General features: G+C 62.4%; 1 protein-coding gene across 2 annotated transcripts in view; it reads right to left on the bottom strand.

The window, feature by feature from the left end:
* Window positions 1-23,448, bottom strand: part of PHF21B (PHD finger protein 21B) — an 87,463-nt gene that overhangs the window by 24,002 nt on the left and 40,013 nt on the right. The window lies entirely within an intron of this gene.

The following is a 23,448-nucleotide window of genomic DNA, read 5'->3' on the forward strand; positions in this document are numbered from 1 at the left end:
AAGAGAAAAGGAGAGAGAGAGAGAGAGAGAGAGAGAATCCCACAGCGGGGGCAGAGAGGGAGAGAAAGGGAGAGAGAAGCGGGTCTCACCCGAAGCAGGGCTCATGCTCCCCCGACTGGGGGCTGGAACTCATGGACCTGAGCCAAAGTCTGAGGTTTAACCGACCGAGCCACCCACACACCCCCCAACTTGCTTTTTTAAAAGTAAGGTTTTTCACATGGATACCTGTATACTAAAAACCAAGAAAAATGAACTTGAATCCATATTTGGTGCAATATTTTAAAAACCACAGCAAAATGCAGCAGAGCCTAAATGTAAAGCCTAGAACTACAAAGCATCTAGAAAAAAACCGCAGGAGAAAATCTTTGGCACCCTCGGGTAGGCAAAGAGTCATATGTTTAACACCAAAAGCATGATCCATATGAGAATGAATTAGTAAACTGGGCTACAAAAAGAATTTAAAAACTCCTGAAGCTTACCTGTGAAGAGAGTAGAAAGCACCAGACTGGGAAAAACACACTTAAAAGTTGGCTGATAAGAGACTGGTGTCCAGACTTAGACTAACTCTTGAGGGGCGCCTGGGTGGCTCGGTCAGTTGAGCGTCTGACTTCAGCTCAGGTCATGATCTCACGGTTCGTGGGTTCGAGCCCCGTGTCGGGCTCTGTGCTGACAGATCAGAGCCTGGAGCTGCTTCGGATTCTGTGTCTCCCTCTCTCCCTCTCTCTCTCTCCCTCTACCCCCACCCCCCTGCTCACTCTGTCTCTCTCAAAAATAAACGTTAAAAAAAACCCAAAAAACTCTTGAAACACGCTAATCAGAAAACGTGATGAAAACAATGAACACAAGATCCGAACGGATACTTCACTAAAGACGCGTGGACGGCAAATGAGCCCCCAAGAAGATGCTAGACAGTGTCGGTCATTCAGGGAGTGATCACTAAAGCCCCAGTGAGGCACTCCTCCCGCCTCCTCGGGGACGGACCAGATCGGGACGTGGTGGTGACAGACAGCAGCTGACCCACGGCTCCTGGGAACGTTAAGAGGGCACAGTAACCCCAGAAAACAGTCTGCCCGTTTCTCGAAGAGTTAAACACACATTTACTGCTATGGACTGAATGTGCGTGTCCCCCCAAAATCACATGTTGGGAGTCCAGGCTCTCGATGTGGGGGTGTCAGGAGGTGGGGACTTTGGGAAGTGTTCAGTCAGGGGGGTGGAGCCTTATGAACTCGGTGGCGTCGTGTAAAAAGAGCCCCAGAGAGACCGCCAGCCCCTTAGCCCACGCGAGGTCTCAGCGAGAAGAGGGCCGGCACCCGAACACAGAGGCGCCCCCGATCTGGGACTTCCAGACGTCCCGTTTGGGAACAGCCTAAATGCCACCAGGCCCGCAGCTGAACAACCTGTGCTGTCTCCACCCAACGGAGCATCAAAAGGAACCAAAAGCGATCAAAAGGAAGGAGCAACTCGTACACGCGGCCGGGACGAACCTCCAAATGTTGGCTGAATGAAGGAGCCGGGCGCCCCCGCCCAAAAGGAAAGGAGGACGTGTCGTGCGATGCCATTTATGTGAGATTCCAGAAAGAGCAAACTAATCTCCAAAACAAAGCGGCAGGTCAGATCACGTGGAGATGGGGGGATGGGAGGAACGGATCACAAAACGCACCGGGAAACGTTTCCAGGTTGTGGGCGGGGGATGTGTTCGCCGTCCCGATTCTGGTGCTGGTTTCATCTGTCCCCAAATGACACAGCGGAGGGTCTCAGGCCCCACAAGCCCCAGCGCAGCTTCTCCTGATGGAGGGACGGCTCCTCCCTCCTCTGGAATAGGTCACCTGCCCCAAGCGGGTTCAGGTCGTCCAAGCCGGCTGCCTGCCTCTCGGTGGGGAGCCACACCCTGCACATTTAACGGGAAATCCACCGTGGACATTGGCCGGAACAGGGCTGGACGCACAACACAGCATGAAAAACACACGCGGTCTCTTCTCGGGGACGCGTCTCAACCCATAATGCCGTCTCGGGTCTCTGGCCGGAACAGCTTGGGGAGCAGTGCTAAAATAACGCCCCAGGCGCCCCCCAACGCCCACATTTTAAGAGTCTGCCCTGCCTTCTGCAAAGGGATGTGTGTAGAAGGTTCTGCCCTCCCCGGCCCAGCCCTGCTGGCGATCCGCACCACCTGTGGGGCCTGCCTCCAGCCGGATACGCACCCCCCCGGACCACCCCCGTCCGCCCCGCTCTGGCCCAGGCGTGCACAGGTGGAGGCAGGCACGGTGCCCATCTGATTAGCAAGCTTCCGGGTGATTCTGCCAACCTGGGGACCACAAGCCAAGAGGAAACCACCCTGTCCCTCTAGCAGGTTCTGCATCAGAGACCCCCACGGGCACCTGGTGTCATCAGTGAGCGAAGCTGTGTGGCCCCCTGGGAGCAGGGATTCCTGCGCAGACGGGAGCCGACCGGAAGATCCTGAGGCCGCACAACTTCTGGGCAAATGCACGCCCAGCACCTACAGGAGCCAGGGAACAAGGGGCCAGCCTACTTCCCCTGGGAATCCCCTTCTGGCTAAGACGCCCCCAGACAAGCCCCCGGATGCCACCAGCTTGCAGAACGAACAGCATTCACCCGCTGACTCCACCAGCTAAAATCCTGCCTGACTGCAGCCCAGCCCCACGGCGGCCGCTGCCTGGGGCTCGCTCGGGGTGCCTGACGGGGCTTTAAGGAGCACCTCGCAGGGTGTCGGGGTCCCTCTGTGCCGGGGCATCGAGAGGAGACCCAGAGACGGGACCACTCCCGGGTCAAAGCCTGAAGTCCTGGGCGCTTAGGAGAAGTTTGCTACAAACGGGGCTGCTGAGCCGGGTCCCTCCACCTCGCGCTTCTGGGAACGCTGGGTCGCCTCCCAGGACACCAAAGTCACCTGCCACGAGCGTCCACTCCCCGTCTGCGCGGGGCCGGCTTCCGGGCACCCTGCAAGCCTCATCTGTTTGCTCCTTTTCTAAGTTCCGCCCCCAGAGTGCGTTCTTCCATGTCCTTATGAAGCTTTAATTAACAAGCTGAAAAGACATTTTATCTGGCAGGGGCTGACCTTTCTGCTCCGCGTCGGAATTTATCGGTACCAGCAGAAACAATCATCTCAGCGGCTATGTCACGAGCACTGGATAGTTTATAGCCACACTTTCGTCAGGATAAATGAGCTCTTTAAGACTACATTTACAGCTCTGAGCATCTTAATAGGGAAAAAAAGGGCCATAAAAGTCAAAGATAACTTCACATTTGTCCTGCATCGGCGGAGTCCCTGGGGCAGCCCAGCCCTGACAGCAGCTGCGTGTGGCCCCCCAGCTCTCGGTGCCCAGTCCCCTCATCTGCCACAGGAACAGAGCCTGCTGCACGGGGCGCCGTGGGGCCGGCTCGCACGGTGAGCGCTGGGCAAAGGGGGAGGGTCGGAGCCGGCCAGCCTGCCGGGAACGGGGGAGGGACGGGACTCGTGGCATCAGCCTGACCAGGTACCCGCCCCGGAGTGGCCCCTGTCTTGTTGGGCAAACCTGGGCACCCCCTGCCTCTCAGATGGGGTGTACGGACTTGCCTTTCCCTGCCCCCAAAATCAGAGTAAAATACCCTGGTGCCCAGCAGCGCGAGGAAGAAGAAAAGAAAACCAGACCCACCACCTCTCGGGCTTCCCGCCTGTGTTCCCATCCACCGTGTTTCCTTCTGTGCCCAAGTGCAGACACCAGAGCCTGCTGGGCTCTCAGTAAACCCCCGGCCAGGGCGAGCCACGGGACGAGGCCACGGGGCCACGCCCCTGCCGGGTGGAGGTGCTTGCATCCCGACTTGCTGCTCGTGCACTGTGGTGGCCAAGGTTCCTCCCCGTCGTGGCCTCCCTAGACCTCCGGGCACTGCCAGACGCCCCCCGACCACGGTGACCCCCTTCTCTCCCTCATTCGTTCAGCAAACGTCCCGGAGCACCCACGGGGTATCCGGCTGGCAACGGGGTCCGTGAGCCCGGCCTCACCGCGGCTGCTCCCACCCCAGCCTCTGACCCGAGGGACCAGAACCGGTCTCTGCTCCCCTGCGGGGCGGGACAGGAGGGCCCCTTCGGCAAGGCGGGGCAGGGCAGGGCTGAAGCCCCTCTCCGTGTGGAGTCCAGCCCAGGTCCTGGCCGGAGCGGGTGTCTGACAGATGTCGTTAAACCAGGAGGGCCTCGGGGAGCGGCCGAGGGACGGGAGGCTCTTTCTGCACGACTGCAGGCACGGCCACCAGGGTCCACCATCAGGTGGGCCTGCCCTCTGCCACCTGCACAGGCGGCAGGCCACGGCCAGCTTCACCCCTGCCTGAGCCCGCTCTCCACACCCACGCAGACCGCGACCTCTGGGCGCTGACCCCAGACCTCACAGGGCTGTCCTCTCGGTGGAACCCAGGGGGTCCTGAGGTGGCCCCGTCCAGGTCACGTAGGTAGACGTGTTCCCGAAGCAGACAGCGACCCAGCCGTGAGCACCGGCCAACCTCTAGGACCGGACAGAACGACTCCCATGCAGGACCTCGAGCCGGGGCCTGCCCTGACCTGCCAGCTTCCGGCCCGTCTGACCCCGAAGGTCAGCCCCTGATGCTCAACAACGGGAAGAGTGACCGTCATACCTCCCACCGCATCCGGGGACCGTCCTCGGGCAGGCGTGTGCCTGCGCCTTCCACACGGCCCACCAGCAAGGGCCTTGCACGCGGACAGCAGGAAGGGACCCCAGCGGCCACAACACCAGAACTGCTGGAGAGGGCAATCACGGGAAGGCTCCATCAGCGTGCAGGGCCTCGGTGGCCGTCTGCCTCTCCTGCCCAGGCTGTGGCCCCCGGGACAGGCCGCGAGTCGGTGGGACCCAGTCGTCCAGACCCTCCCCTTTCCTCTCCCTTGGTGCAGGAATGGTGCAGGGGGCGGGCATGGGGTCACAGTGAGCCCCTCCCCTGGGTCATGTCAGGGACAGGATGGACAGGGAGGAGGAGGGAGATCCAGTGTGAGCCCTGGCTGGTGTGTGTGTGGGGGGGTGTTGTGTACCCGTGGCGTGGTCAGTGGCCAGAGCGGAAGGTGGCCCTTAAGGACCTCGGAATTCATCACAGGAGCAGCAGCCTCACAGAAGGAGGCCGCATCACACAGAGACAAACGTTTCTGTAAGTGCACGCCTGTCCCTCCCTTACTTGACGGTATGTGTTCCATATGAGGTGACAAGCCCAGAGGGGGTGGGCTTGCTGGGCCCCGGGACAGTGAGTGGCAGAGCCGCGACCTGCCTCCGCCCTCGGTGGCGGGGCTCCGGCCAGCACTGTGGACACAGGAGCCGGGTTGCCCCGGAGGAACCCGCCTCTCCCCGTGACCTCCACTAACCTCGCCTGGGAGGGTGCCGTCCGGCAGGGGACGCGGAATGCCGAGCGCAGCTTTGAGGACAGCAGGGAAGCGTGCGGCCCCGCTTCTCGGGCCTCTCCAGCGGCTGGGACGGGACTTGCTGTCCAGAGCCGGGGCTCCCACATCCCGCACCCCTCCCGGCTCCCACCTCCTCCCGAGCTGGGCGACGACGGTGGGGCAGCAGCCCCGGGCCCCCCAGGACCACCCAGCAGCCCCAGGGAAGGTGGCCTCGGTTCGCATCCCTCCACTCGAGCCGCGCGGCTGTGTGGCTTCTGGAGCTCTGAGGTCCCTTGCCTTCTCAGAGGCTGGCTGGGACGCGGGCCAAACGCAAGTGAGCCCCAACACCAGTAAGCGCTGATAAACAGTACTCTAACACAAGCACCACTTTGGCTGTCGTGCGAAACCAGCTTGTGGCTCGCAGGTGAACCCTGGCCGCCGGGGACGGGCTCTGGGCTCACTCCGCGTGCGGCCGGCGTGCTCCCGCTCAGCCCGGCCACCACCGCCCACCTGGCCCGGGGCCCCCACGCCGGCTCCCGCTAACCCGAGCCCGTCCACGCAGGGCCAGCGGGGGCCACTGGAGGTTCGTGCAAAAGTCCAGGGAAACACGCACCTGCTTTTGCTCCCGCCGCCGTGTCCCGGGAGTCCCTGTGTCCACCACGCCTGTGTCCCTACCGGGGGGGCACGGCCGACCGGCAGACACATTCATTCCCATCGCCGGGGTCCCGACAAGCGTCCCTCCCACCTGGCCCAGAGCTGCTGGCGCCTGGGTCCTTCCAGTGGCTTCTCCCGTCACGAATGTGTGTCAAGGACCAAGGCGGCATCGAGACAAGGAAGAGCGGGAGAGGCCGGCGTGGGGACAACAGCCACGGGGTTGCCCGACAGAGTGAACACAGGCAGGGCCAGGTCCGCGGCTCCCCTTCTGGACACACCCCCCAGGGCCACGCGTGCCCACGTGCCTGGGACACACGTGTTGCACAACAACACCTGCCTCGGGGAAAAGGGACTGTCCCATCGGCAGGGGACGGGCCCACCACAATGTCCCTCCGACGGGGGACGTTCTCTGGCTCCCGGCAGCCAGAGCCACAAGCCGGATGTAGACGCGTCACCGCAGAGACAGGCCCTTGGGTGAAACCCACGAGCGGTGCCCGCCACCTGCTACGTTCACGTGGAGTAAGCACCACGGGACGGCCTGGTTTGCTGACGCTGAGTAAACGTGCAAAACCGACTCACGATCGTGGGTGCCCCTGGCGGTGGGGGGGGGGGGCGGGCGATGGCGAGGGGGAGTCCGGAGGGCACCTGCTTCTTCTGTGCATTTTACTTCTTCAAAAGACAATCAGCGCAAATGTGACGAAGTGCCCACTGCTTCCTTCGGGCAGAGAGCGTATGCAGGCTGATCACAGCACCCTTTGCGTACTTGTAATTAAAACCTAAGCGTAAAAAACGCAGAAAGGGCTCTGCAGAGGGGAAGGGGGGAGGCATCCTGGAGGAGTGGTGTCCGAGCCGGGCCCTGAGAGATGCACCAGAATTGATCAAGGGGGCAGCCAAGTAAGTGCGTGGTAAATAGGAGGGACGGGGGGGTGGGGGGTTGGGTGGGGTGGGGGGGAGAAGGTGGGGAGGGAGGGGCGAGGGCACCAAGAGCTCGGAGCACTGGGGGCCGAACCACAAAGCCAAAGGTGGGTATGGTGAAGTAGAGAGCCAGGCAGGGCCTTGAATGCCACACCCAAGAGCTTGGCCATGCCCCATGGGAGATGGGGAGCCGTCAGCCACTGTAGGCTCTTGGATGGTGTAGCAGGGCAGGAAGGGGGCTTCTGTGTGGAGGCCAGATCTGAGGCCGGGGGTAAGGTGTGGACTGTAAGCCAGGGCAGAGTCCTCTGGGGCAAGCAGGAAGTGGGTTCTGGCCTCCTCTGACACGACGGATTGCTGGCTGGCTGCTTCCCGAGGGGGCGGGGCTTCTGAGCATCCCACGGTGGTGCCCAGCCCAGGACCGGCCTTGTCCTAAGGCTCTCCTTGCCCAAGGGCACCCACACCTGCCGGCCCTGCCCTGGGCGTCCTGTTCTCCCCCGGGGGCTGGCAGGTGGTCCCCACTGAGAGCAGCTCCCGGGAGAGGGGGGCACGTCCAAGGGGACTCTCGGGAGACTGTGGCACTGGAGCTTTAACACAAGAACCGTCTCCCGAAACCGGCTTCTCCAAGCACCACAGGGTTTGCAACGCCAACCCATTTCCCGAGTGCACAGCGGGGGAAACGGCACGGCCCCCCGCACAGGCGGCTCCCGCCCAGCCAGGTCCCGGTGACCCTGACCGAGTGGGCCAGCTGAGGCAGGCTGCCCGGGGACTTAACCAATGCAGAGGTCCTTCCAGGGGAGGCCGCTCGTAATCAGCAAGCCCCAGAGAACACAGGCGGCTTCTCTGCGCTGACATTTAACCCCCCCACCCCACCCCCCGCCCCAGCAGCCCCAGCGTCGCCAAGTGCTTTCATTAACTTGAAAGGGTGTAATTTTATGCTATTTAGTAGGAAACACACGCTCTAAATGGCCTGGTGGACTGAAGACGGGGGGCTGTGCCCTTTCTGCAGTTGGGGGGAGGCGCAGAGGGGCGTCCGGGAGAGCAGCTAAAGCAGCCGTATCACATCAACAAAATTGGGGAAGAAGCGCCATTTCTGAGACGGCACTGGACTACGGAGGGCAGAAGCCAGCTGGCACCCCTGCGCGGCCCTCCAGGTACCCCTGTCCCCAGGGATGGTGGCCCCTGGCTAGAAGGCCCGAGAGCAGGCTGCCTCCCCCGCTCTGCAGGGGTCCTCTCAAGGAGGGGCCGGGCCGCAGCGAAGATGCTGTGGCCAGAGCCCCCCGCCTGCCGGGAAGGCCACCGGCTTGTCTCCGAGGCTGCCCGGGCAGGGGCCCGAGGCCAGAGGAAAACACGGCAGGGGCGGTACCTGCCTGTCCCCAGGCCTTGCTCCCCACAGGCCACCTGTCGCCCTCACCTCGGGGCCCCTGCTATCTGGGACTCGAAGTATCTGTGTCTGCCCCTTGGCGGGAGGCCCGGAGCAGCTCTCTGGGCCCTCGGATGTGGAGGCGGCCCTGCCAGGTCCGCGTCTTCAAACAAATCACAACGGCCGAGTTGTGCGATCCACGGGAGGGCTTCTCCCGGCTCTCCCCACCGACCCACGGACCTTGGGAAGATAAATCTAATTTCCACGTGTGGTCGGCGGCCGCGCACTCCCCCTGGCCTCGGCCTCATCATCTTGCCACCTCCGATGCCCCGGAATCTAATTTGCCCCGGAATCTAATTTAGGGGACGCACATCTGCATGGAGCCCCGGGAAGCCCGCTGACAGAGCGCCTCCGCCCAGCCTCCCGTGGGCAGTGACCCAGACACTCTCGGCTTCCGAAAGGGGGGCCCCCTGCGTGAAACGGAGACACGATTTACTTACAGCGAAAGGCGCAGAGCTCAGCCCAAGTAACCACCACCCAGACGAAGATACGGAACCTTCCAGCAACTCGAGGAGGGGGAGGCTCCTGAGCACTCCTCAGAGGAGGGCCGGGCATCCCCACAAGGGTTCTAGCTGGGGGAGCAGCGTACCATGTGGACAGATGTAAGCAAGTCAAGGTTCCCACCCAGGCTGTGAGGGTACAGGCTCTCAGCAGGTGCGGGGCCGGGATGTGAACTCAGATCTGAAGGTGCCGGCCGGTGAGTGGGCCCCCCACTCGGCCCCCACTTGGCCAGCACAGACGGAGGCGGATGGGAGGTTCCTGCCAGCAGGGGAGGGCGTGGGAGCATTGTTCGTCGTTGATAAAGCACCTCTGTGTCTAGCTGGTTGCCACTGTTCTGGAAGACGAGTACCAGGACTCTGATGGACGTGTGGATGTTCAAAACGTAGGGAGAGGAAGTGACCTGCCCCAGGCGGTGGCCGGAGGGAGACGGCTAGGAGGGGACCTGGGGGGCACCCTGGGAGGGGACCCTCCTCTTCCCACCACCCTGCCCTACCCCTCCCTCTCTTCCTCCTGACTCTGTCCTGCAGGATGAGACCTGGTCGTGGGGAGGAGGGGAGGACACACAGAGAGGGGCTCAGGGTCCCCCGAGGGCTCAGCACAGCCATCTCAGCCATGCAGGGGGTCTGCGGAAGGCAGTGCCTGGCACTCAGGAGGCGCTTGATAAAGGCACAAGCCGAACCCCTTCCCTCCCAGAGGTACGTCCCAGCACCAGCCTGTCTGGAGCAGGACACGAGGGGCCTGTGACACTTACTTGGTGGCAGCACTCTGGGACCTGGGCGGTGACGGCCATGGTAGGGATTACAGGGGTCACTCTTCTGCACGTGGCCCCGTGTGGCAGGAGGGGAGGGTCCCAGGGTCTCTTGGGCCAAAGAGAAACAAGGCGGTGCTGCCTTCACCTCGGAGTGACCTCATCTCCTGACTCAGTTTCCCCATCTCTGTGACGGGGGTGGTCAACCAGATCACCGGAAGACATCTTTTGAACTCGACACTGACCGCCCAGGCCTCGGGCAGGGAGTGTGGTGGGCGTGGTGAAGGCCTGGCTAAGAGCATGCCACACGTCACCTGCTCTGATGGCACCCGCCGCGGCATCTCCAGGCCCGTGCCGCGCCCGCGCGCTCCCCCCGCAGGAGAGAACACCCTGTCTGATCCTCGCTCTTTCCCCGACACGTTTCCGGATGCCAGACCCACCGCACCCTGAGCAGGCTCCACGAGGTCATGTCCTGGGAGGCGCCCCAGCCTCGCTGAGACGTGCCCCCAGGTCAGGGTAAGAAGACAGGAGCGAGGCCGGCCGTGGCAGGCGCGGCACAGATGCTGGAGGAAGCCCACCCAGAACCCACCTCCGGCCTCCCCACATCCCGGGGAAGAAGATCCATCATCCTCTTAGGGGGAGGGGACCAGGTCTGTTAGGTGGCTGCAGCCACAGGCACAGAGGGACGCTCAGCATGGCTTAGCGGGGACAGAGACCCTCTCACACCATTCCCTCCAGGGACCGTTCAGCCTAAAGGGCATTTCTCGGGGGCAGTAGCATCCCCTGCGACTGTACAGGAAACAGGACGGGGCCAGAGCATCTCTGAGCACTCCCGTGCCCCGCAGACCAACCTTTACGCCCCACGGGATGGCGGCCCGGCAGCTGCTTAGAGAGCCGAATGGGGCAGGCGTCTCGGGCCGGCCTTCTAAGAACACGAACAGTTGCTGACGGTCGTGAGCTGCCGGGTGCGACCTCGCAGAATCTCACTAGGCTTCCCGTTTTACAGGTGGGGAAACTGAGCCCTGGAGCAGGGGATACTGACCCACAAAGAGAAAGAGAAGGGGCCCAACATTTCCCGTCTGCCCGTGGGAGCCTGACGCTCGCTCTAGTCCAGCGAGACTGTAAGAAGGTTACTGCTCACCCACCGGCCGCCAGGCACCGCACCTACCCAGTGCTTCACATACACCACCTCAGCCGACCCTCCCGCCATTCTGTGAGGCGCAGAGGGCCGCCCATTTTACAGACAAGAAAGCTGAGGCCCAAGAGCTCAATGCCGTGCCGGGAGAGGAATTTTTTTTTTTTTTAAGTTCACTTATTTATTTTGAGAGAGAGAGAGAGAGAGTATGTGCTAGCAGGACAGGGGCAGAGAGAGAGGGAGAGAATCCCAAGCAGGCTGTCAGCGCAGAGCCCGAAGCTGGGCTCGAATTCACGAACTGTGAGATCATGACTTGAGCAGAAACCAAGAGTCAGACAGTCAGCCGACTGAGCCACCCAGGTGCCCCAGGAGAATCGTCAATTTGCTTTCTTCAGTGGCTCCCCCTTCACCCCTGGGTGAACGGCTGAGCAGACTTTTGGGGGCCTTTCCTCTGCCATGCATGTCCCTCCTGGATTCACCCTGGCCAGGCTCCGCCCACGTCCCCAAGGACGGTGGTCTGCAAACACCACCGCCTAGCCCACTCCCTGGGAAGCAGGGTGACAAGGGGCCAGCAGACCCGGGGAGACTTCGTGCGTCCACGCCCTTGCACACGCGTGTGTGGGTGCACACCGGGCCCCCTGCCTGGAATGCCCTCCCTGGCTCCCGTGCCAGGCCAGCAGACCTTCCTCAGCCTTCACTCAACAAGAGCATGGGCTACAGAAGGACGCTCGCCCACTGGGGGATCTGTTATTGGTCTAGAGGGCGGGCATGTGACCCAGCAGACCAATCAGAGTGCTTCCCTGGGACTGCTTCTCCAGCGTGGAAAGAGAAGCCGTCCTCCCCATCCGGTTGTGGTCTTGCTCAGACTGCAGAAGTGTCCCCCGAACCCTGGGGCCATCCCCGGGCTGCTTCACGTTGCCACCCCGGGGCTGTCATCCTCCCCTCGAGAGTCCCAGGGAGACCTCGGGCTGGGAGCCACGCACCTGCAGCCTAATGCCTTGGGGGGGGGAAGGGCAGCGCCCGCTGCACTTGGGGAAGCTCCCGGGACCTTGGAAGCGTCCAAGCCCCGTTAAACACACGCTCGAACACAGCATCCACTCTCGCCACGTTTAGAGCAGAGCTTCTAAAAATGCCACGCCAACCGCACGTCCACACGTGTAGGCTGCCGCTGACGGTTCCAAGGGGTCGCGGTGACCCGCCCAGCTGTCACTCCTGCCCCCACACGCGCCCGAGGTGCCTCGCTGGGAGCTGCAGGGAAGCGGCCGCAAGACCTGGAGTCAAATCCCAGCCCTGCCATGGAGGGGCTGTCACTTCTTGCACAGCTTTATGCAAACTCGCCGGGCCTCAGGCTGTCTCCTTTGTAAAACGGGGACAATTAACTGGTCCACACTGGTTTGCTCTGGCAGTCCGAAGGGAAGCAGGGGACACATACCTGGAGCCTCGGAGTCCCTGAAACAACGGTGGCTCCCCGAGAAGAACATGGTCTCAGGCAGCTGGGACTTAGGTGAGGCCACGTCGCCACCAGCGCCTCGGCTTCTCTACAAGACGGGGACGCGGGGTCGCCGACATCGGCTTCACAGGGGGGTGAGGGATCGGCGAGATTAGGAACGCAAGACCTTCAGCTCTGGAAGGGGCGGCCCCGCCCCCTCCCCACCCCGCGCAGGGACGCCCGGGCCTCACGCAGAGCCTGCTCTGAGCTGGACGCGGCGACGGGCCGTGCCGTGCGTGGTGACGGTGTGCCCACAGCCCGCTGCCCCCGGGAGACACTCAACATCCTGCTCTCTCTGCCAGGGTATTTTTAGAAGAAACAGCACTTCGGCATGGAAACGAATAAAGTGTTGAAAATAAGTTTGAGAGTTTGAGTTCCGTGTACTAGGGGAGGGGAAAAAAAGTCCTCGTAGGCGAAATATAGTGGAGAACACCTCTAGGGGGCGTCCTGAGGAAGCAAGATGCGGTGTCTCCACAGCTGGGTGCACCCCCGCCCCATGCGCCCCTGGAGGGCTCCGCCCAGCGGGGTCCAGACCAAGGGCAGGGGCGCTGCTGGGCTTCCGGGGCCGGGAAGGTGCTAGCAGCCCACCCACTTCGAGGCTGCTCTCTTGCAGAGGACGCTGCTGTGCCAAGCACCGCTTCCAGGCCGCGGCCCCCACTTCTCAATACTCAGGCGCTCCCTTCTCCCCCCACAACCCTCCCAGGGTCGCACCCCAGGCCCCTGAGACATCCTGCCAAGAAACCCCAGAGACGAGCAACGACACGGACCGTCTCCCCTGGCACAGCTTGTCCGCCACAATCTGGAGCTGAAGCCCCATTTCACGGGGAAGGAAACTTAAGGCTCAGAGAGGCAGAGTGGCTTGTTCAAATCGCACAGCGCGTCAGAGGCAGAGCCGGGATCCGAACTCAGCTCTCCACGGCTCCAGAGCCACCTCTGAGTTCTGGGCAGCCAGGCACCCGTTGCCGGTGAGCACGTGAAATGTGGCTGATGCCACCGAAGATTTGCTGTCAGCGTAAGGCACACACGGGACTTCACAGACTTAGCGTGAATAAAACAGCTCGCGAATATTTGGAGAGGTCAGTTACGTGTTGCAGCGATAAGGTTTTGGATACACTGGTTACGAGGCCCCCAAGGTGTGAGGTTACACACGTGGCTCCCTTTATACTTCCGTTGGATGGAGCTCTTCTACGGGACGTTGCAATTCCAAGACAAAAGCCGCGGACGTCCGCTTCTAACGAGAAAGCAGAAGGATGAACGGCCTTGACCCTGTGCTCCATGGTAACAAGAAGGCAGACTCACTCAGAATAAGAACCATACCTCTCTATGGAAGGACAGGAGACAAATGATGGACACAAGAAAGACCAAGTTCCAGGGAGTAAGGGGGAGCAGCAAGGGGAGTGTCCACACCGGGGCGGGCGCCCGGTGTGAGCACAGGTGCACAGGGGACCCAGGCACCGAGGCACGGGGCCGGGAGGCCAGCCGAGTGTGCCGGAACGGCCGGGGCCGTCACAGACCGCTGCTGGGGACTGGGAGGTGCGGCCACCCCTCTGGGAAAGAGCTTGGCGATTTCTTGCAAACTTGAACACGCACCTGTGCCCTAGGAGCTGGCAGTTTCCCTCCGAGGTATTGACACGAGAAATGAAAACGTGTCCCCAAAACGATGTGCACACAGATGCTCCGAGCTTTCTTCGTAACCGCCGGAACGTGGGGACCACCCGAATGTCCGTCAGCTGGTGAATGTGGGACCCGGGTGGTGGCACACCCACGCCCCGGGCTGCCTCTCAGCCACACGGGGCGGTACACCTGCCGTGCCGGGGAGCCTCAAAAATGGGGCCGAATGAACAGAGCAAGACAGGCCATTTGCTGAGCACTTAGTTCCACTGACACGAAGCCCAGGAGCTGGCAGGCTCGTCGGGTGAGGGAAATCAGAAGGGGGGGCTGCCCTGGGGGAGCCTCACCGGGCAGGTACACGGGGGAGGTTTCTGAGGTGGTGAGAACGTTCTGGGGGGATCAGTTACTCGCGCGTATACAGGTGTCAAAACTCGTCACACGGTACGGCTAGGATCTGTGAAGTTCAAGGTACGTAAATATATATATTTTTTTAATGTTTATTTATTTTTGAGAGAGAGAGAGAGAGACACAGAGTGTAAGTGGGGAAGGGGCACAGACAGAGGGAGACACAGAATCCGAAGCAGGCTCCAGGCCCTGAGCTGTCAGCACAGAGCCCGACGCGGGGCTCGAACCCACAGACCGCGAGATCATGACCTGAGCCGAAGTCATGTGCTCAACCGACTGAACCACCCAGGCGCCCTTTTTTGTCGTAAATATGTTTCAAAGGAAAAAGCTATACGTGTTTACAAAATGCAAGGGCTGCAATGCCAACCCCCCAGAGAGCAAGGAAAAGTGGGGGCAGCTGGGGTGCAGACCCCTCCCCCCGCCCCTGGATTTCGAGACTTCACGGCTAACTCGCTGCGTTCGGACTGGAATCGGTGTTTGTGGTTACGCCAGTTACGGCCTAAAAGGCGAGGTCTCATCAAATGGAATCAGGAACATGTCAGAGGGACTCTGTCGGGGCTGTTCTTGTAGATAAAACACATGCCAGCCTCGCCAGCCTCGTCAGTTGCCAGCAGGGTTTTGACGAGTCTGGTCCCACCTCTCTGAGAAGCATGGAAAGCACTTAAAGCCGCAGAGGCCGAGGGCTTCCCCAAACCCCACTGTGGCTCCGGGCTGCATGCACGAGGCACCTGCCGCGACCTGCCTTCCCCAAGACCTCCGAGGAGGCTCTAGTCGAAAATCCCGAGAGAGGGGCTCACACGGGGCCGGGGCGCAGTACTCCGTGGGGCCCCAAGGGGAAGATGATGGAGACGCTGGGACAGGATCTCACAGGTGGGGGGCACGGAGTGGGGATGCCCAGGACACCAGAAGATGACAGGGACGCAGGGGACGGGCAGAGATGCAGAGGGGGCCGAGGCTGGGGAGGCTGGGTGGGGGGGGAGTGGGTCCCCGGGCCCCGGAGGCCACCCCGTGCAGGGCGGACAGGGAGCTGGGGACACGCGAGGCTACCACAGAACAGCGCAGGGGCTCGACATGGGCCACAAGGGGTACAAGTGGAGGCAGGGAAGTGAGGGAGGAGAGGCGGGGAGGGGTCAGGGGAACAAGTGACGCGAACAAGAAGCCACGGAGACCTGCTGGGGCTCCGGGGGCTTTAAGCAGGAGACTGACCTTGCTGAAAACCCCAGCAAGCCCACCTTTAGGTGGTGGGGACAAAGATGTGAAGATCAGGCCCTCGTCCTCAAGAAAATTACCGGGTGGGGGTGGGGGGCCCTCCCCCCGCCCAGAGCCTCCGCTTCCCCACGCGTCAAACGAAAGAGTCAAGGTAAAACGCAGATGTGCTTAAAACTCCGCCAACCGGTGCCGGGCACGGAGTGTTCAGATCAGCAGGAAATCATTCGCCCCTGCTCTCGGCAAGAGGGTCCGATCCGGACAGGCCTGCTCTTAAGCCTCCCGTCGGCTTAATTATTTCCACACCCGAAACCCAAAACCCAGCCCCGACGGGCATGCACCATCCGACCACGTTCTAATCACCGGACATTAGCATTTCTCGTCCGCCCGCCTGCTGCGCGACTTCAGAGGCGCGTGGCCGAGCGTCGCGTCCTCACGTTAATGAGCCAGGATAATGAGGCTGCACCCAGCAGCGGGGCCCAACGGGACGGAGGGCTATTTTGATTTCAGGTCTTCGGGTCTCAGGTTCTTCGGGGCCACCGGAAGGAGCGGGGAGGGGGCCGAGTGCCGCCCCCGGTCGGCGGGCTGCCGGAAGACAGCGTGAACAAGGCTGGGGGACCGGGGCTCGGCCTTGTGTCAGGACAGAGCCTCGTGCCGGGCTCAAGAGAAGGCTCTCACGCCGTCCCTGCGCACGCCTGGGGGCCAGGACACGGCGTGTGGACCGACGGGGGGCACAGAGGGAGCGCATCACGTGGGTCTCGCTGACGGGCCCGGGGGGAAAAGGAAGGTCGCCTTTGGCCGTGACCCCCAGCCCTTGGCCAAAGACCCAAGTGCGCCCAAGCCTGTCCTTGGGGCAGAAGGTGGGTGTCCTGGAGTCCCCCGAAGTGTCGAGGGCTCAAGGAGGGAGAGTGGAGCAGGAGGCCGGGGAAAGGACAGATCACCCCCACACGTGGCCTCACGGCGAGGGGGACACAGTGCGGCCTGGGACTCCCCGCTGAGGACCTGGCTCAGCAGTGGCAGCGGCAGACCCATGGGAGCTTCCTTGCCTCGGGGTCCCGGGGCCTCCCCCACCACTGGGACCGCCCCCTGCAGCTGGCGAGCTCCGGCCAGGCCAGGTGGGGCCGGCCTACCCAGTACTGCCTCCTCCAGGGCTGGGGGCCCGAGGTGGACACGAGGTCCACCATGGGCAGAAGGGGACACACGTAGGAGACGTCCGGGGACATGCCAATCCAGCCCACAGACACGGACGGCAGCCCCCTTACTGTCATCTTCGTGGAATTTAATTTTAATTTATAACGCTAGACCAACTTCTGAAATTCCAGCCTCTTCAAGCTTTAAAAAATGTTCCACAAACATTTGCGGAGCAAGGAGAGAGATCACAGAGTGATGACGCCATTCCTGGCATGACCCCTGCCCTGGGTCACGCAGCCCCGACTTGACTCAATCCTTCAGGAGCCCCGGGTGCCCACGACCGCTGTTCCCTTTCACGCGCAGAAACGGAGGCTCAGAAGACACAGTGACTTGCCCAAGGTCACCCCCAGCTTCCGGCCCCTCCCAGGCCCCCACCGCCAGCCTCCCCGACTCCCAGGGGCCCTGCAGCGCTGGGCACGTGCCATCGGCCTGGGGGGGGGGGGTCAGGCCGCCCCTGTGGGGCTCAGGCCCCACCCTGCACCTTCACACCCTCAGCTGGTCTCGTCTCCATCGCTGAGAATAAGCAGGTGCAGCAGAAGGGGTGGAGAGACCACAAAGGCACAGATCCCACCCAAGCTGAGCACGCCTCGCGCCTCTGACCCAGCGGCGGCCGCGGAAGGTCACGGTACAGCTCCATTTTCACACCAACCCCGACTCTGAGCCCCTCCCTTGTTCAGAAAACCGCCCGCGCACCTACTGTGTGCCAGGCAAGGGGCTTCGGTGGGCCAGACACACCGGCTGACGGTGACAGACCGCGGTGAGGGCAGTGTCGGAGCGGCGCCAGGGCGGGGACCCCCGCGGGGCCCTCCTGAGCCACGGAAGCTGCCTCCCTCCCTCCCTCCCTCCCTCCCTTACTCCCTTCTGCATTTGGTTCCAGGCTCAGGGAAGCAGGGGTGAAACGGACGCAGCTCCCGTCCCCCAGGGGCTCAGTTCGGTGGGTACAGACCCATCCCCCCTCAGTGTGTGGGGGCAGAGGGAGCACCTTCCCAGAGGAGGGGAGTGAGGTGGCCCACGAGAGAGGACACAGCGGCGGCTAAGGCCTGGTGGAGAGGGTGTGCCCTTGGGGGGCCTAGGGAGCAGCCTGCAGGGGGCGGGGGCGGGGCAGCAGGTCTGGGGCCAGAAGGGCCTCAGGCCATCATGCTCAGGACCCGCACTGAGGGTTCCTCTCCCTTCTCCCAGCCGGACTCAGGAAAGAGGCAGACGATCCAGGGCCTGGAGCATCTCAAAGCTGGCCACTGGGGCCCGGGGACCAAGACCGCAGGGGAAGAGAGCAGGATGCCAGGCGCACAGGCCACCCTGGCCTAGGCCCCTGACGGGCACGGCTCATTTCATTCCCTCCACAAGCCTGAGAAGATCATTCCACTTCCGTGACCAGATCCGGCCACGAGGTGAAGGGAGCCGGGCCAGAACCAGCCTGGCCACAGAGACGGTGCACGCCCTAGACTGTCCTCAGAGGCCCGGCGAACGCACAGCAAAGGTTCAGGGTGGCAGCAAGATGCCTGCAGCTCCAGCAAGGCCTGGCTGCTGAGCCGAGACCCCCGAGGAGGAGCAGGAGGCCACACGGAGGGCAGGACCACCCACACATGCCGGGAGGTTACAGTCAATCTCCGGAGAACACCCAGGAGGTGGGCGTGCGGGGAGGTCTGGTTCAGGTCCAGCAAACCCTTTGACCCAGATGGACCTCAGTTTCCCCACCTGCACGATGGGGGTGGGGCTCACTGGCTGATCCCCGAGGTCCAGCGTGGTGGGTCTGACTCAGAGAAGGAGGAAGGATCTGAGAACCTTAGGACGTAAGCCGGAGGCAGAGGCCCCTGGATTAGGCGGGGCAGGGGGCCCGGGAGCCACGGCCAAGGCCTGCCAAGGCTGGAAGAAAGATCTAGAGCAGGTTCCTGCTCAGTGAGACCCCTGACCACCCAGCCGGGCCCCTCATATCCACCCCAACCCTCTCCTTCTCCTTCCCCAACAGGTGCGATCCTGCCCGCAGGCCCCCATCGTAGCGCGCTTTCTGCCCAGAAGCCCGGAGACCGGGGCCGAACCAGACAGGTCCCGGCGTCTGTCCCCCAGCAGCACACCGTGAGGGGGTGGGGGTCACCTCCACCCAGAGGACTGCAACGGCAGCATGAGAATCCCCAGGACAGAGGAAGCCCGGGCTCTCGGCAGGACAGACAGACCTATGTTCCCGTTTCGTTTGACGCAGGACCAGATCTGTACAGACACGTGGGGAAGGTTCAGGACGCAGAGGGGAGGAAGCGTGTGGGGCTCTGGGCAAGGCCCCACGAGAGGTCAGGAGGCCTGGCTCCCCAGAAGGCTGGGCTGTGCCTCGGTTTCCTCCCCGGGACGTGGCCAGCTGCCACGCTCCTGCAGGCCCCACCCTGCCGTCCGGAATCCCTGGCGGGCACCGTGCCCGCTGTGCCGCCTCCAAGACCTTCTTTGGCAACCTTACGTTCAGCCGAGTGACAGGGTTTGGTCCCCACGTGCAGTGACGCAGACGACAAGTGCTCCCCGGCCGGGGGGAGGGGTGAGAGGCTCACCCCTGGGCTCTGCCCAAGGGACAGAGGCGTCAGCGTCCAGCCCAGCAGCCCCCCTGCCCCGCGCAGGTCCACGGGCCCCAAGGAAATCTGCCTGGCGCATTCCAGCCTGTGTCGAAGCAGCCGGGAGACCAACTCGGTCTCAAACGCATGCAAACCCTCGGTGCCCCGCGTGTGGCAGGCGGTCGAGAAAACGTCTTCGGCCATTCGGCCCACTGACCCTCCGTGACAGGCTGAGCCCCGCGAGCCTCAGTTTCCCCATCTGCAAATGGGAATCCTATGGCCACCTACTGGTAAGACTTCTGATGAGCCGTGTGGGGCGCGCTCTGTGTGGAAGCGGAAAACCACATCCCTTCAAGAGAAGGTAAGGGAGGAAACACGCGTCATTCCTGTGCGCATCTCGTCTCCAGACTTGGTGTCGTGAGGGAGGAGCTCCCAGGGGCCGCGCGCTCACATGGGGGGGCGGGGGGCACAACTCCAGCCCACGTGCCATGTGACGTCCTCCTGTTCTTCCTCCCTCGGCCGCAAAGGCCCCAGAAAAGGACTGTCCGGAGGCCCTGACCACAGCTGGGCCATCAATAACGTGTCGGTACCGCCTCGGGTCAGGGACACGCTGGGGACTCAAAGGAGGCAGCCGCAGAGCTAGGAAATGCACTGACCGCCACGTAACATGCCCCGCCAAGCCCCGCCGCCACCGACCAGCAAGCTGACGCGACCCCGGGTGGGCCGGCACACGTTGGTTCCGCCAGCCGGAGAAGACGCGCAGCGTGGACCATCAGGACGTGCCGTGGGACGTCCGGCTGTCTGCCCGGGGAGAGACGGGGCTCCTGATGAGTGAGTGAGTGAGCGAATGAATGAATGATGCCAGAAACCGCAGATCCCTGGCCCAGCCCACCTCACGGGGGGGACCTAAAACCCACGCGAGAGCCCCGGACTAGAGCAGGGACGTGGGGGAACGGGAGCGTCCAGGCTCCGCAGTCAGGCAGGGAGAGCGGGACACTGGGCTGGCACTCGCGTCCTGCTCGGTCAGAGGTCCACCCGAGCCTCAGTTTCCTCCTCCGTCAGTTGGGGAGGGAGACCCTTGCCCTGCAGGATCGCAGTGCACTTGCTGCACGGGGGGCTGACTGCCTGCTTAGAAGGCGCTTGATCACGGCCCGCTCCCGTCCGTCTCCTGCTTTAATTTCCCGCGACCGGCCGGTGACGAGGCTCACCTAACACAGCGAGGGGGAGCCCTCAGGCACGTGAAATGCTGCAGAAGCACTGGCATTTATGAAGCTCTGGTTCACGTGGAAATTACTTTACACTTTTTAAAAACTATTTATTTTGAGGAGAACCCGGGTGGCTCAGTGGGTGAAGCGTCCGACTCCGGCTCAGGTCACGATCTCGCGGTTCAGGAGTTCGAGCCCCGCGTCGGGCTCTGTGCCGACAGCTCGGAGCCCGGAGCCTGCTTCGGATCCTGGGTCTCCCTCTCTCTCTTTCCCCTGCTCACACTCTGTCTCTTTGTCTCTCAAAAAATGAATGTTTAAAAAACATTTTTAAAAATTTGTTTAATATTTTGAGAGAGAGCACATATGCACACACACTAGCAGGAGAGGGGCAGAGAGTGAGGGGGCGGGGGAGGGAGTAGGGAGAAAGAATCCGAAACAGGCTCCACACTGTCAGTGCACAGCCCGACACGGGGGTCGATCTCACGAACCTCGAGATCCTGACCTGAGCAGAAGCCGAGAATCGGACGCTTCACCGACTGAGCCAGCCAGGCACCCCACTTTATAGTATTTCTGGCCCAGGTTCCTGGCACCCCTGAGTGGGGCCTGTACTCCCTTCACTGTAAAATGGGGCAGCTTAACTCCGGCCCAGTGACCTGGGGTCCTGGGCTCCCGAGGCAGACGAGAGCCTTGAATCTGAGCCCCTCCCGCCCGAGTGGGGAGCGAGTTTTACTGCCCCAAGAGGGAATGTGGGGCGGTGCCCAAGCAGTGGCCGGCAGCCTGGGGCTTGCGTCCCTGTCCCTGCACCTGGGCCTCAGGGAGGGCTTGAATTGAGGGGACAGGCAGTGATGGGGGGGGGGTCCTGGGATCCCCTTCTCTTCTGGCACCTGACTGGGCTCCCCTCAAATACCAATGGCAGGATGGGGGAGTAAAGGGTCCCTGCCTCCCCCAACCTCAGCAGGCAGCCCGGGCAGGCACCGGGTGCGGTGGCCTGGACACAACTGAATCTTGGGGCTCCACGCAGGGCTGGGGGTCCCAGAACTCTCCGAGCCTCAGCAGGAAGACACCGTGTCTTCCGTCCGGATCTCTCTCCCTTTCCCTTGGCCCAAGTCGCTCATTTATCCATTCCACGAGGGGCCCTTTCAGTCGGCCCTCCTGAGCAGTGGGTGCACCCCCCTCCTGACCCCCCTCCCCCTCCTTCCGCTCCAGAGCCCCTGGGGTTTCTCCTACAGCAGCAGCCCAGGGTGGCCAGGGGGCGGGGTGGGCTTGGTGCCGGAAGCCCAGGTGTGGGGCCTGGCTCCAGCCAGAGAAGGTTCCCCGCTGCGCCCTCCACACGGACGCGGAGAACCCGGGCCGGGGCAGAGAGGCTCTCAGGAATCTGGTCCCGCAGCTCGGGACGGAAGGCACCTGCTAGTCTGAGTGTGGTTTCCCAGTTCGTTTTCTTTTTAAGCAGAGAAGCTCGACCAATTAGGAACATCAAACTGGCCCATCCAGCCTTCGCCCTCCCGCGGGCACCCCGCCTCGGCCCCCAGCCCCTCGCAAACCCCACCAGTCCCAGACCCCATGGGGCTTTCCTGCCTTGATCACTCCTCACTTCCCCACGTTCCCTTTCGTTTTATTTTTCCTGTTCTAATTCATTAATTAGTCTCTCTGCTCACAACATAATCCGAGCCCCGGAGTGGATCCCTTCAACACAGCCAACATCTCTGAGCGTTTTCTCTTCTGCTTGTGGGGAGCGGGGGGGGGGGGGAGCCAAGCAGGGGCTCCCTGCTAACATGGAGCCCCCCGCCCCCTGCTCTGGAGGCTTCCAGCCCTCCCCCTTGAGACCCACCACCTCCAGGTGTGTGGGTTTGGCGACCGAAGCTGCGAGTCCTGTTTGATTAGGAATCAAGGTTCTGAGGGTGCCCCTCCTGCCATCTGCTGGGGCCTCCCTGAATCCTGTATGCCCTCGGGGAGCCTCCCCCGGCTCAGGACCCCACTGTGTGGGGTGTGACCCACAGCATTCCTCGGCCGAGAAAGGGGTCCGCGTTTACATTGGGGAAGTGCCATCCGTCAAGGTCTTTTTCTCGTGACTGCGTCGAGCGGCTACCAGTTCCTTTCTGTCTTTTCAAATCCCCTCGGAAAATACTTTTGCAAGCACCCAATGCTTGTTCGGTTCTTTCCAGCCCCCCCCCCCCCCACCAGGAATCCACGGCCACCAGGACACATCGCTCCCTCCCTCCTCTGGACCCCAACATCTCTGTCTCTGAGACGTTAGGTGACTCTTGTCCGAGCGCCTCCTACACAGGCATCCGGCTGAACTGCCCCAAACCACGGCCGGAAGGTGCTCAAATGAACAGGCACGGTGGCCCCCAGTGGCTAGCTGTCCCTTCCCCAGCAGGGCTTCTGAGGCCAGGACCGCCTCACGTCAACCCAGCCAACCTGAGCCACGTGGAAGTATTTCTGCACAAAGTCCTGCCTCGACTTCTCCAACGTTCCGTCCCTGCTTCTCTGCGAACATCCATCTGGCCCGTTCGGGAGTAATTCGGGGCTACGGACTAACTGAGAAGTGGTTATCCACACCGCAAAAGTTGGCTCTGAAGAAGGGGGCAGGTCTTGACAGATGGCAAGGGGCTCTCCCCGCAGGGAGGAGGAAAGGGAGTCCAAGGCAAGGAGGTGTTGAGACGAGGAGCAAATGGGGCCAGGAGTGCGTGGGGCGGACGGGCAGGTGGACGGGATGGGGCCACCAGCCCAGAGCAAGCACCGTGCGGGTCACGCCCCAGTGATCCAGCCGGGTCGGGCCTAAGGAGACAAAGGGTGGAGGCCCAGTCTTCGGTCAGAATCCTGGTCACCGCCCAGCTGTGTGACCTTGACCTCAGGGAGGTCCCTGAACCTCTCTGGGCTTCAGTTCCTCATCTGGGTGATCTCGATCTATGCTCACAGGTCACTGGTTGCGGCCATTAAGTGAGGAGGAGAGCGTCCCAAGTTCCTGCAGTTACCTGATACACATGTCACCAGCCCCGCCCACGCTGAGCCGACACTGAGCCACCTGGGGCTCAGGGTCCCCTCCCTGCCCCACGGAGCCAAGCCAGCAGC

Source organism: Panthera leo, chromosome B4 (assembly GCF_018350215.1).
Source record: "Panthera leo isolate Ple1 chromosome B4, P.leo_Ple1_pat1.1, whole genome shotgun sequence".
NCBI lineage: Eukaryota > Metazoa > Chordata > Mammalia > Carnivora > Felidae > Panthera > Panthera leo.